This window comes from Odocoileus virginianus, chromosome 2, assembly GCF_023699985.2.
Source record: "Odocoileus virginianus isolate 20LAN1187 ecotype Illinois chromosome 2, Ovbor_1.2, whole genome shotgun sequence".
Lineage (NCBI taxonomy): Eukaryota > Metazoa > Chordata > Mammalia > Artiodactyla > Cervidae > Odocoileus > Odocoileus virginianus.
The window spans coordinates 44,132,310-44,146,900 of NC_069675.1; the positions used below are offsets into that span (position 1 = coordinate 44,132,310).

The 14,591-nt window shown below is 44.5% G+C and overlaps 1 protein-coding gene and 1 pseudogene across 1 annotated transcript in view; one reads left to right on the top strand and one right to left on the bottom strand.

Annotated features, from left to right (window-relative positions):
* The window catches only part of SLC20A1 (solute carrier family 20 member 1), an 84,377-nt gene that overhangs the window by 30,621 nt on the left and 39,165 nt on the right, over positions 1-14,591 (top strand). The gene's annotated exons all lie outside the window — the stretch shown is intronic.
* Positions 10,078-10,414, bottom strand: LOC139039082 (large ribosomal subunit protein eL43-like; annotated as a pseudogene).

Sequence of the window (14,591 nt, forward strand, 5' to 3'; positions counted from 1 at the left end):
TTTATAGAAAATGAATGCTTGTTCCAGGGGATGAAGTAAGGTTTTAGCTCTTTTGGGTTTCTTTTGTCTTTTTTGCAACTTCTTCTCTTTTTATTGCAACTTCTTAAATCAGATATTTCTCCATTATTCTTGCCTGGGAATTCCCATGGACAGAGGAGCCTTGCAGGCTACAGCCCATGAGACTGCAAAGAGTCAGATACGACTGAGCAACTAAGCTTTCCTTTCCCACAAGTAGGATATTTACATGAATCTCTAATTTGCAGCTTTTATTTTTCTCTAACAGGAGCATTTAAGACTATGAATATCTAAAGAGTGTTTGTGGGGACTTCCCTGGTGGTCCAGTGGCTACAACTCCTTGCTCCCAATACAGGGGGCCCAGGTTCAATCCCTAGTCAGGGAACTAGATCCCACATACTGCAACTAAAGATCCCATATGCCTTAACTAAGACTCAGCATGGCCAAATGAGTAAATTAACTAATTAATTTAAAAAATAGTGTTTGTGATATGTTAGTATATTGTCATTATTTCTGCATACTAAGTGATTTCCACAATAGTTTCTTCTTTGACATATCCGTTATTTAGGATTTATCTTATGAATTTCCAAATATAGTATTCTTATAATTTTCTTTTGGTTAATACTTTCAAATTTAAATGGATTACAGTTAAAGAATGACATCAGTCTTTTAAGATTTGAGGAAATTAGCTCCATAAGATCTTTTTTCATAAAAGTTCCATGTAAGATTCAAAATAACGTGTATTCCACAACAGTTGTTCTACTTCTGCTTCAAAGTTAAACTTCCTGGCTGCAGAGTTTAGTTAATATAGTAACATCTTGATCTAAATATTGCAGATGGTAATGTGTAAAATATTCCATGGGTGGTAGCTCTGTGAATTTCTCCTGGTAGTTCTGTTCATTTTTTATTTACATACAGTACTTTGAAGCTATTTAGTTAGGCTCACACAAGTCTGTACTAGTTTTATGTTCCTGGTGTAATAAACCTTTTATCATAATGGAGTGATCCTCTTTATCTCTAGTAATGCTTTTTGCCTTAAATTCTATTTTGCCTGATCATAACATGGCTACATCTGCTTTCTTTCCCTTAGTTTGCCCATATACCCTGTTGTATTCCTTTATTTTGTTAATTTTTTTTTTTCTTTTGGCCAGCCACGTGGGGCATGTGGGATCTTAGTTCCTGGACTAGAGATGGAACCTTTGGCCCCTGCAGTGGAACCTCTGAGTCCTAACCACTGAATCTCCAGGGCATTCCCAATCTTTGTTTTTTTTTTTAAGTGAAAATGTTGTTACTTATATTTTATATACTCCTTTAAAATTTATATGATAATCAGCTCTTAGATTATTTTATTATCTCTAAAGATTATTTATAATCTTTAAAGAGATTATTATCCCTCTAGATTATTTTATCCAGATTTATTTATCTAGATTTCTTTTATTGTGCTTTATATTTGCCTTCTTTTCTATTTGTATTTCTCTCTGGTGGCTCAGATGCTAAGAATCTGCCTGTAGTGTAGGAGACCCAGGTTTGATCCATGGCTTGGTAAGATCCTCTGGAGAAGGAAATGACACCTCACCCCAGTATTCTTGCCTGAGAAATCCCATGGACAGAGGAGCCTGGTGGGCCATAGTCCATGGGGTCACAAAGAGTTGAACATGACTGAGCTACAATTCTTAAAGAGATGGGAATACCAGACACATTACCTGCCTCCTGAGAAATCTGTATGCAGGTCAAGAAGCAACAGTTAGAACTGGACTTGGAACAACAGACTGGTTCCAAATCAGGAAAGGAGTATGCCAAGTCTGTATATTTTCACCCTGTTTATTTAACTTATATGCAGAGTACATCCTTCAAAATGCCAAGCTGGATGAAGCACAAACTGGAATTAATATTGCCGGGAGAAATATCAATAACCTCAGATACACAGATGACAGCACCCTTATAGCAGAAATTGAAGAACTAAAGAGCCTCATGTTGAAAGTGAAAGAGGAGAGTGAAAAAGTTGACTTAAAACTCAACATTCAGAAAACTAAGATCATGGCATCTGGTCCCATCACTTCGTAACAAATAGATGGGGAAACAATGGAAACAGACAGACTTTATTTTTTGGAATCCAAAATCACTGCAAATGGTGACTGCAGCCATGAAATTAAAAGGCGCTTCCTCCTTGGAAGAAAAGCTATGACAAACCTAGACAGCATATTAAAAAGCAGAGACATTACTTTGCCAACAAAGGTCCTTCTAGTCAAGGCTGTGGTTTTTCCAGTAGTCATGTATGGATGTGAGTACCAAAAAATTGATGCTTTTGAACTGAGGTGTTGGAGAAGACTCTTGAGATTCCCTTGGACTGCAAGGAGATGAAACCAGTCTATTCTAAAGGAAATCAGTCCTGAATATTCATTGCAAGGACTGATGCTGAAACTGAAACTCCAATACTTTGGCCACCTGATGCGAAGAACTGACTCATTAGAAAAGACCCTGATGCTGCGCAAGACTGAAGGCAGGAGGAGAAGAGGACAACAGAGGATGAGATGGTTGGATGGCATCACCGATTCGATAGACATGAGTTTGAGCAAACTCTGGGAGTTGGTGATGGACAGGGAAGCCTGGCGTGCTGCAGTCCATGGGTTGCAAAGAATCAGACACGACTGAGTGACTGAACTGAACTGAACTGAGCTACTAACACACACTGGCTTCTTTGGGATCGATTAAGTATTTTTTCTAATTCCTTTTTAATTTTTACAGGTATGAGATTTATATATTTTAGCCTAATAATTTTTACCCCAGGTATTTTGATATTCATGATTTACTTGGTAAAATCTAAAATAAATAGCTTTATAGCCTTCAAACAACACAAGGATATTTGAATACATGAACCTCAGTTCCTCCCCCGTTTACCTGTTCATTTTACTGTTTTAAGCCCAGCAGACAGTTTTCTTGTTTTACAGCATCAGTGTTCTTTATTCTTTCCTGTATTTCTGATCTTTTTTGTGGATTTCTTCCCTTCTATCTACCTAAAGTACATTCTTTAGGGACTTCCCTTGTGGTTCAGTGGTTAAGACTCCTCACTTCCAATGCAAGGGTTAAGGTTTGATCCCTGGTCGAGGAACTATGATCCCACATGCGGTATGGCCAAAAAATAATAAATATGTAAAGTACATTCTTTAGAATTTCCTAAAGTTCTGTTGGGGACACACCCTTTACAGCCCAACATCCAGGGGGGGCAGGTTCCTAGAGCTGCCGGGGGTGCTCAAGTACCTTATATAAAGTGGTGTGGTACAATGAATACAGTCGGCCCTTGTATGGGCATGCTTAATCAACCGGTGATGGAAATATTTGTGCACAAATGATGGAGAAAGAGAATACAAGGTAAGATGAGACTTGAGGTTATTAAATAATGGGAGACTTTCCTGCTCAGGATAACTTGTGACCCGATTGCCTGAAAGATTACTCAGGCCTGAAAATAAGCAAGAAGCTATCTCCAGGAAGAAAAGTTAAAATATTCTTTTAGAGGAAATTGGGCAACTCTGTAGCATCTGCCTGTGTCTGCTGGACTTAGATTAATGCCACAGGGCAGGTTACATGTGGGAGGCACAGGCTGAGCCTCAGAAGCTAAGGGTTGAGGCATCCTGGAAGTAGGGGGAGGGAGGCTTAAGGGCCCACAGGTACAAAGACAGGGAGGTCCCAGCTTCATTTTAAGCTGGAAGGAACAACGTTCTGGTTTAGAAAGGCTGGGAAGGAAGTTTTATATTATAAATGCAAATATCTGCAGCGTGCAGTCAGGCCTCAGGGCATGAGAGAGAGCTGGATCTATGGAGAAAGGCTGAAAAGCTTGCAGAATTAACCCTGCTCATTGCTGTCAAGGTCTTTCGCCCAGTCCATGCTTCGGGAGGAGAGGGTACAGGAAGTGAACACAGATTCCCAGAGTTTGTTGTTCCAAAAGGGTGGCTTGGTGAATGCAATTCCTTGTACGCACTTGTAGTTGTTCTGCTTGTGACATTGCAAGATTTTTTTTTTTAACTTAACCCAGACATGCTCCCAGGGACCCTAATTCAACTCCAAGCCCTCTCTGACCAGAACCAGAGGGTGGGAGAGTTATGCATTGTGGTAAGATGATAAATGGTCTGGTATGGGGTACAAAATGGCTTCCCAGGTGGAGCTAGTGATAAAGAATCCCCCTGTCAATGTAGGAGATGCTAGAGATGTGGGTTCGATCCCTTGGTCAAGAAGATCCCATGGAGGAGAAAATGGCAACCTACTCCATATTCTTGTCTGAAATCCCATGGACTGAGGAGCCTTGCAGGCTACAGTCCAAGGGGTTGCAAGGAGTCTGACAAGGGTGAAGTGACTTAGCATGCATTTATTTATTTAGGCTGTGCCAGCTTTTAGTTGCAGCACTCAGGATCTTCGCTCTCTACTGCAGCATGTCAGATCTTTTAGCTGTGGCATAGAGGATCCGGTTCCCTGACCAGGGATTGAACTCAGGCCCCCTGTAAGGGGAGCTTGAAATTTTAGCCACTGGGCCACCAGGGAAGACCCAAAGTAAGCTGTATCTTGTCCCATGGGAATACTAGGCTCCATCACCAGCTCTGCAATTCTCTTTGGGAGGATATTCCTCCGGCTACCATGTATTGCATCTGCTCTTGTCAAGTGGTAAGGTCATCTCACCACCTTCCTTCTGGCAGTGGAGTGTTGCCCTCTGGCCTCTTATTTCAGGACTCCATCAACCCCATTAGTAGAGGAGCACAATTCTGCCTCCCCCACCAGCCCTGGTCTAGTGAGGGCAGCCATAGCTGATTTTCTCACTGATGGTGCAGGCCCTTCTCACCAGTGCATCCTTACTGCTTGGTTAATTAGAATGCTCTCCAGGTCCTTCTGTGGGTTTTCTGTCCTCAGTGATAATCTGTTCCATTATGCCCACTTCTCTGAACCTTTGAGCTCTTCACCCGCTCTTTGCCATGGTGGTTCTGGCAGTTCTACTTCACTTAGTGGAGGCCATGGCTTTACTGAGCTTCCATGAACCAGGGAAATAGAGCATCAGCACCGTCTCCAGCTCCTTGCCAGGGTGTAAGTCCTGTACCATATAGCAGGGCTCCCGAATCAGCAGCGTGTTCTCCTTTACCCCGCTTTATGTTTCATCTCACCCAGTGCAGCATGAGGAGAATATAGTCCCAGGTCTGTCCCCTAGCTCCTGCTGGGCACACTTGGGCCATGTCCTGCAGTTCCTTTGATAGACAATTTCTTCCTCCCCTCAGCAGACCCAGTATCTTTCTGTCAAGTAGCAAGCGATCCCTAAGCAGCTGTAAAGTAACAGGCACAGGCAAGGCCTGGCTGGTAAAGAAAGAAGGAGCCACTAATAGGGACCTGCTCTATACCACAGGGAACTCTACTCAGCACTCTGTAATGACCCATATGGAGAGAGAATCTTAAAAAGAATGGATATATGTATGTAAGGGCAAGAGGAGAAGGGGGTGACAGAGAATGAGATGGTTGGATGGCATCACTGACTCAGTGGACATGAGTTTGAGCAAACTCCAGGAGATAATAAACAACAGGGAAGCCTGGCATGCTGCAGCCTATAGGGTCGCAAAGAGTCTGACACGACTTAGTGACTGAACAAAAATGTAACTGACTCACTTTGCTGTACACCTGAAACTAACACAACATTAAAAATCCATTATACTCTGATAAGCATTGTAAAAGGACTTCGCTGGTTGTCCAGTGGTTAAGAATCTGCCTACCAGTGCAGGAGACCTAGGGTTGATCCTTGATCTGGGAAGATCCCATGTGCTGTGGAACAACTAAGCCCATGCACCACAACTGCTGAAGCCTGTATGCCTTAAAGCCTATGCTCGGCAAAAAGCCACCACAATGAGAAGCCTGAGCACTGCAAGGAAGACCCAGTGCAGCCAAAATAAAGAAATAATTAAAAAAAGAAAAAATGAGCCCATTTTCAGATTAGGCCGTTTATTACTCACATAGAAAGTGAAGTGTGAAAGTCAGAGGTCCCAGATCCCTGTGGTCCTTGTGCAGGTGACAGCCAAACAAAAGGGGCCCAATGCAGTAACGTGGATGCTGCCTGGTACACAGCCTGTGTGACAGCAAAGCAGCTTAGAGCTGCAGACATGCTCCAAGCAGGAGGAGGGATGGGGGGCAGAATTCCAAGTGGCCCCGAGTCCCACCCCCTGCTGTACTCACCTTCCCTGTATAACCTCCTCCCCTTGAGTGTGGTGCCCCCCCTCCTTGCAGAAGTGCTCTGGACAGGGTAGGCAGAGCCCATAGGTTGACTTACCCTCATTCTCCAACACTGCTGGCCTGTGATGCTGACCAGATGGGTAAGAAATGTTGTAGAAATCCCTAGAACCACATCTTTCAAATCTTTTTGGAACTAATCTCTGTAATATTCCCAGGGGTACACAGTTGTTTTTAGGTTACTGTCTTGGCTGTGAGAGGCCCTTTCCAGGACTCCATTTGGCCATTCCTACCAACATACACCTTATTCCTCTTTCAAAGGATTACAAGGCTGGCAAAACAGCCATAAGGTGTGTCTAGGATCCCACTAGACACACTTGACCCTCTGTGAGATGGATGGACTCTGGCCAAGACTTATTTCCCTCCTGACCTCCCAAAGCCTCTCTCTCTGTTTCTCTCCAGAGAATCCTAGTCCTCCAGGGATTAGGCTCAGATAAGCACCAGTATCTACAAATGTGGTTTTCAGTAAAATGAGCACAGACTGAGATTAAAGAATCCAATTCCAGCTCCTCTCATATGCTGGGCATATACCAGGCAAGATCCTGAAGCTTCCCAAGCCTGTTTGCTCATCTATAAATTAGAGCCCAAAATGTTCTTCTGATGGTTTCTTGTTTGTGCTGCTGTTATAAAATTGCATACTATGTGCTTTCCACACTGCCTGGAATATAGTCTAAGGACCAATACTACCATTCGCTTCTTCTTTTGGAAAGGGCTTCCTGGGTGGCGCTAGTGGTAAAGAGCCCACCTGCCAAGGCAGGAGACCTTAGAGATGTGAGTTTGATCCCTGGGTTGGGAAGATCCCCTAAGAGACTCAGGTTTGACCCTGGGTTGGGAAGATCCCTGGAGAAGGGAATGGCAACTCACTCCAGTATTCTTGCCTGGAGAATCCCATGGACAGAGGAGCCTGGTGGACTACAGTCCATGGAGTTACAAAGAATTGGACACGACTGAAGCAACTTAGCACACATGCAGAGAGGAATAAAAACATATATTACTATTTATCTGTATTTTAACAACCCACATCATCAGTTTTTAGTTATTCCTTGTTTATTTCCAACTTTTGCTTTTTGATTACATGGGATTTAGGACTAGGTCACCCATCCAGTTGGCTTCCCTAGTGGCTCAGATGGTAAAGAATCTGCCTGCAATTCAGGAGATCCGAGTTTGATCCCTGGATTGGGAAGATTCCCTAGAGAAGGAAATGGCAGCCCAGTCCAGTATTCCTGCCTGAAGAATCCCATTTTTAAGGGAGGACTACAGTTGATGGGATCACAAAGTCAGACACAATTGAGTGACTAACACAAGCACACATGACAGGTTGGGTAGATTTAAGTCCTCAGGAATCACATGAATTGATCCTCATTTTCAAATAATTGAGCTATAAGATTTGTATTTTACTTATCCTATTTTTATTTTTTTAAGATGTTTTTGACATGGACCATTTGTAAAGTCTTTGTTGAATCTGTTACAATGTTACTTCTGTTGTTATGTTCTGGGTTTTTAGCTGTGAGGCGTGTGGAATTTTAGGGCTTTCCAGATGGCTCAGAGGTAAAAAATCTGCCTGCCTGTGCAGGAGACTCAGGAGACACAAGACACGGGTTCAATCCCTAGGTCAAGAATCTTCTGGAGTAGGAAATGGCAACCTACTCCAGGGTTCTTGTTGGGAAAATCCCATGGATAGAGGAGGCTGGCAGTCTACAGTCCACGGGTTTGCAAAGAATCAGATATGACTGAGTTACTGAGCATGCACACACAAGTGGAATCTTAGCTTTCTGACCAGGGATCAAACCCACATCTCCTGCATTGGAAGGTGGATTCTTAACCAGTGAACTGCCAGGGAAGTCTCTACTTCTCCTGCCTTTAGTGGTTGATGGTTTTTATAGGTTATACTCCATTTAATGTAGACTTAACTTTTACTTGTTAACATATAAGCTCTATCTCTAGTCTAGGATTTCATCTGGAAAACATTTTTTTTAAGATGCGTAACTCTACAAAATGTGTGCTTATGACCATAATTGTTAGGAATGTGAATTAGTAAAGTATTTTTGTAGAGCAGATGTTGTGTGTATATGTGTTAATTGCTTAGTTGTGTCTGACTCTTTGCGACTCCATAGACTGTAGCCTGCTAGGCTCCTCTGTCCATGGAACTCCAGGCAAGAATACTAGAGTGAGTTGCCATTTCCTTCTCCAGGGGTTCTTCCTGACCCAGAGATCCAAACTAGGTCTCCTGCACTGCAGGCAGATTCTTTACCATCTGAGTCACCAGGGAATCCCAGAGCAGACCTTATGGCTAGTTAAAACAAATTTAGGGACTCCAGCCCTAGAGTCTAAGATCCAGTGGGACTGGGGGAGGGGGCTTAAGAATTTGCATTTCTGACAAGTTCCCACATGATGCTGGTCCTGAGACCACTTTGAGAACTACTGATGTAGAGAATTCTAATAACATTTAGTTAAAGACAGAAAAACATTCATAGGGAGTTCCCTGTAGTCCAGTGTTTAAGAATCTGCCTTCCAATACAGGGGTCACAGATTCGATTCCTGGTTGGGAAACTAAGATCCCACATGCCTCATGCCCACATGGGCAACTAAGCCTGTGTGCCAGAACTACTGAGCCTGCGCACCACAATAGAGAACCTTCGTGCCACAATTAAGATGAAACTCAGCCAAATAAATAAATAAATATGAAAAAAAAACTCATAAACTCTGATCAAGGATAAATGAAGGTAAGCAATCCCAATCCCAACAGGTACATTGGAGGTTCTCCAGCTGACCCCTGAGGACCTGCTAGAGCCCCACTTGATCATGCAGGGCAAGCACCCCAATGCCAAGGAGTGTAGTGAAGGAGTGACTTGGCCAGCACAGCACCAGGTTCTCAGGATGTGGCCAGATTAGCAGAGGGAAAGAGCAGTCAGGATCAGCTCTCAGACCCTGGTTACGTTTTTTTCTATTGCGCTTATCAACATATAGGGCTTCCCTGGTGGCTCAGATGGTAAAGAATCTGCCTACAATACAGGAGACCCAGGTTCCATCTCTGGGTCGAGAAGATCCCTTGGAGGAGGGCATGGCAACCCATGCCAGTATTCTTGCCTGAGAATTCCATGGACAGAGGAGCCTGGCTGGTTAGAGTCCATGGGGTCACAGAGTCAGACACGATTGAGCAACTAACACTTTCACTTTTCACTTTATCAACATATAACACATCATTGATTTGGCGGATTTATCTCTTTTGTTGCCTGATCCCCTCACCTCTCATCAGAATGCAAGTTTACTGGGATAGAAATTTTGTAAATAGTGCTTGGATCATAGCAGGTGCTCAATAAGCTTTGACTGGCAATAACCATGTGTCTAGATGTTCACATCAGTACTTCAAAAAGTGGCAGTCTTTCTGTGGGCAAGGAACGTGGGGAAAGGAATAGGGGAGAGCACAGCTTTATACTGACTCACCTCAGTCCTTTGAATTTTTCGTACCAGTTGTTAAAAACAAGATGACAGGTCCAAGATGGAGTTGCTTATGCTGAGCCCCCTGTCACCAAACTAAGCCTTAATTACACTTTTGGCTCTCCCAGCAGTGGAATCTTAACCCAGCCAATCAGGGATCACCTGATTAGCATTAGTGAGGTTATCTGCCTGTGAGACCCCTGCCATCCCCTAAAGTTACCTTACAATAATCAATCTGCTATTTTTTGCCCAGTATAATTTCTTGTTCCTGTTTCTCTCTGCCTATAAAATGTTTTCATTTTGTACAGTTCCTTGGGGCTCCTTTCTGTCAGCCAAACTGAGCACTGCCGGCTTTGAACAGATTTTTTTTTAATTTTTGTTACATAAAAATTAACCCATTTACTATCGGCTATCAGGGTTATCAGATGGTGGCACTTCTATTTGTCCTTCAATTCCTTCCCTTTTCTGATGGCAGACTTTACTGTGACAGCAGAAATGGCACCCCAGGATCACCCACTACCGTTTTCATGCAGGAACCACAGAGCCAAATGCCCACAGCTTGTCTCTGCACCTTGGTTTTGCCTCAGAAGGAGCAAGTGTATTTGGTGCGCTGGCTGACTTCAGTTTTCTTCACCATTTTCCTGAGGGAGGCACCGTAACAGATCCTGTATTTGTTCACGATCCCGACCTTCTTGGTGCATTTCACCATGGCACCACAACCTAGGTTTGAGCCCAGAAAGAGCTAAATTGATTTTCGCTCAAATAACTTCTTGAAATTCTTAATATGCCTCGGTTTATTTTTTAACATCACATAAGTCACCTAGCTTTAAAAAAAGTTAGATCCCTATTATTAACTAGGAAAAATAAGTTGTAAGAGAAATGGGCATAATAGGAAAACAACTTAAGAAACACACACACATTTAAGTATGGTTTGGTTAGTTAGCACCTGAGACAGGCTTGATGAATGTCTCCCCAAGTGGCCTGGACCTGAGGCCCTTCCACAGGCCTCTCGGAACCTGGCCCTCTCCAGGCTCACGCCAGGGGGTCCCAGAGGTCTTTTCCAGCCTTTCTCCTGGCCTACATTATTTACAAGTGTCAAGCAACAACAGTTATAATTAATGGACAAAAGAGGCCTCATTAAAGGCCTGTGGCTGCTTCAGACAGAAGAGACTATCTCAATGTCCAAATGAAGAACCCTGGTGTTCAAAACAGAGACAGAGGAAATGTTTAAAGAGAGCGAGAAAGGAAAGAAGCTGTGAACTAGACCCAGTGTGATTTGTAAGCATCTCTGCTGGGAATGGAGAGCTGGGTTGAGGGGATTAGAAGAAAGATGCCTGGTGTGGGTGTGTTAGTTGATCAGTCTTGTCCGACTCTTTGAGACCCTACTGTGGCCCACCAGGCTTCTTTGTCCATGGAATTCTTCAGGTAAGAATCCTGGAGTGGGTTGCCATTACCTTCTCCAGGGGATCTTCTTGACCCAGGGGTCAGATCTGGGTCTTCTGCATGGCTGTCAGATTCTTTACCACTGAGCCGCTGCGGAAGCCCAGAAAAATGCCTCCAGGGTCCCAAAGAAAGGAGGCCAGGTTGGATCTCCTGTAGAAGCAGCTTGAAACTGGGAGAGCTAGCTAGAAGACCTATCTATTAGGAATTTCAGAAAGAGGGCCAATACACTGGACCTGTTCTTCTGGACAAAGCCAGGAGCAGTTTCCTTATTTTTACTTTTAAAATATATATTTACTCATTTGGCTGCACTGGGCCTTAGTTGCGGCACTTAGGGTCTTCTATCTTTGTTGTGGCGCGTGGAATCTAGTTCCCTGACCAGGGTTCGAATCCAGGCCCTCTGCATTGGGAGCTGGGAGTCTTGGCCACTGGACCACCAGGCAAGTCCCTCAGAAACAGTTTCTATGGTGGATAACTGCTGAGCTAGTTATTTATTCCATTAATATTTAGTGGGCATATCATTGGGTCAGACCCTATGTCAAGAAAAGTCATTCTGATTAAAGGCAGAGGACTTAAGTGACTTGAGACTTTTACTAGAGATATTTCAGGAGGCACCGATACCTTCTCCAGCTTTTCAGGGAAGGTGGTGGAAAAGCAGAATGCCTTTCCCACCTCCCAGATTCAGGGGGTTCCAGGAGAGAGGGGCACCTCTTTCTTTGGGAAACAGCTTCTGTACTTGCCCAGCAGAGGGCGGCTGGAACCTGGACACTATGGTTCCAGCCATCAGCTTTAGGACACCAGACAGATGGGAACCTAGCCCCCTCATTGCCCACTGCAGGATGGGCATGATGCCCACTTGCTGGCAGTGACAGCCCTAGAGAGACAGGAGGTACCGGGAGGTGTCAGAGATGCTGTTTTGAATTCCCTCTAAGCTGTGTCACTTTTGCCTGGTGTAGGCTCAGTTCTGATGCCTTGCCAGGCTGGTCCTCTCTAGCCTGCTGCGCGAAGATCATTTCCTTCTCATCCCAGGGCAGCCTGCTCACCCTGTTTCTAGTCACTGTTGAAAAATCGTTTTTTTCTAGGACACAGACTCCTAGAGCCCCAGAGGTGGGAGGAACTTGCAGTGCTGCTTGTCCAGGAGTTGACATTTCAAATAATTTCAGAGGCAGGTGCAGAGTGGAACCTCAATTTGTGATGCCAACGTAGGGTGAGATGGTGGCCATGGTGAACTGGAGAGCCCATATTTGTGCAAAGTCACCTCTATTCAAGTATTTTTCTTTTTTAAAAAAAGAAACATTTATTATTATTAATCATTTTTAAGACACCATGTGGCATATAGGATCTTAGTTCCCAGACAAGGAATTGAAACTGTGCCCCCTGCATTGAAAGTGAAGCGTCTTAACCACTGGACCACCGGGGAAGTCCCCAAGTGTTTTTCTAATTACAAGTAAAATAAAGCATGGCTCTGGGTTGTGTCAGGATGCTGGCTGCCAGGTCTTCCCCAGCTTGGGGAAAGAAAGGTGGAACTATTTGCCCAGAACAGGGCCCGATTCCCTTCCCCAGGCAAATCCACTCTCTTCCATGATATTTGTCCCTTGGGGGCTCAGGGTAACAATATGGAGTAGCAGCAGTTGGGGACAACTTGGGCTCCCAGCTTGGGTTGCCCCGAGGCTACTCATCAATCCTGGATTGCTTCATTTCCTTCCTTGGCCACCGCTCCCCTGTTTGGAGCAGGCAGCCTCCCCCAGAGTACAGGGCACTCCTTTTCCTCGCGGTGAGTCACAACCTCGGAGCTGACTTGGGGCCAGCCTGACTCCTCAGAGTCAGGAGCTTCTCCACCCACTGCTTTTTCCAATGAATACCTCTAGCTGTGGGCCTCCGCTTCCTCTAGCCGCCTCCCTATGGCTGGGCTCTTTTATTTACTCAGGGTTTTTTTTTCCCTCCTTGAAACGAGGCCCTGTGGAGAAGTGCCTGGGAGCTTTTCAAACTTGATCCCTCAGATCCCAAGGAGAAATAAGGATTTAGGAGCAGAAAGGGCTGCTTTCCCATCATAAGCAAAAGTCACTACATATGCTTGGGTGTGGATTTTTAAAAAATGCAATAACAGGGGCGTCCCTGGTGAATCCGTGGTAAAGAATCTGCCTACCAATGCAGGAGACATGGGTTCAGGTTCAATCCCTGATCCGAGAAGATCCCACAGGCCTCACAGCAGCTAAGTCTGTGTGCCTACTGAAGCCTGCCTGCCCTGAAGCCCATGCTGTGCAACAAGAGAAGCCACCATAATGAGAAGCCTGTGCACCGCAACTGGAGAGTAGCTCTGGCTCTCTGCAGCTAGAAAACAGCCTGCATACAAGGAAGACCCAGGACAGCCAAAGATAAATACATGAATAAAATTCTTTAAAGGGACTTCTCCGGTGGTAAAGAATCCACCTTGCCATGTAAGGAACACCGGTTTGATCTATCCCTGGTCTGGGAAGGTCCCACATGCGGTGGGGCAGCTATGCCTGTGTGCCACAACTACTGAGCCTGTGCTCTGGAGCCCTTGAGCCACATGTACAGAGTCCACACTCCGCAGCTACTGAAGCCCACACACCCTAGAGGCCACACTCCGTAACAAGAGAAGTCAGCTCAATGAGAAGCCCACTCACTGCAGCTAGAGAGTAGCCCCACTCTCCACAACTAGGAAAAGTTCCCTCACCGCAACGAAGACTCAGTACAGCCATAAATAAATAATTAATTATTTTTAAAAATCCAGTCATATACTTTTGAGTCAGGCCCTGCGCTCTATGGGAGGACAGGCCCTCTGGGCTCTGTGGGGCATGACACTTTCCCTTCAGCCTCTGGGAGTAGCAGGAACTCCCAAATAGCAGGAATGAGGCTGTGGTCCCTTTACCAGTCACAGAGATACCTTGGGACCTGGGGCAAGTATTTACAACAGTCCCGTGAAGAATGACAGCTCTTTCTCACCGTGACTAATCCCTTGAGGATTAGTCCCAGCTAACCCCATTGTCATGGAGCGCCTGCTTGCAACACCTCCCAAACTGAAGTGTAAAGATGACTAGGGTCCCGAGAATCAGGTCTCAAAAGAACGCAGTCTTAAGAATATCATTTGAGAGGAGGAAATAAGGACAAAAAAAAAAAAAACCCTAATGAGATTAGTTACCTGCAGGGCATAGTGGGAACAGGATAAAAGGAAGAAGGAAATTGAGAAGAATGACACTTCTCTGAACTAGCTTTTTGTTCTGACTCGCTTTTGGAACCATTGTAATTGTTTTGAAATATTACTTATTTCAAAAATAAGTAAAAATGTAATAAAACTCACAAGGATGGGGAAAACCTTAAGACTGGATAGAGAAATAAGCAAAGTCCTTTGACTTCTCTCTTACCAATTTATAGTAAATGACCTATCCCGTGCTGTGTGTTAAACATTTACCTATAGTTTTGTT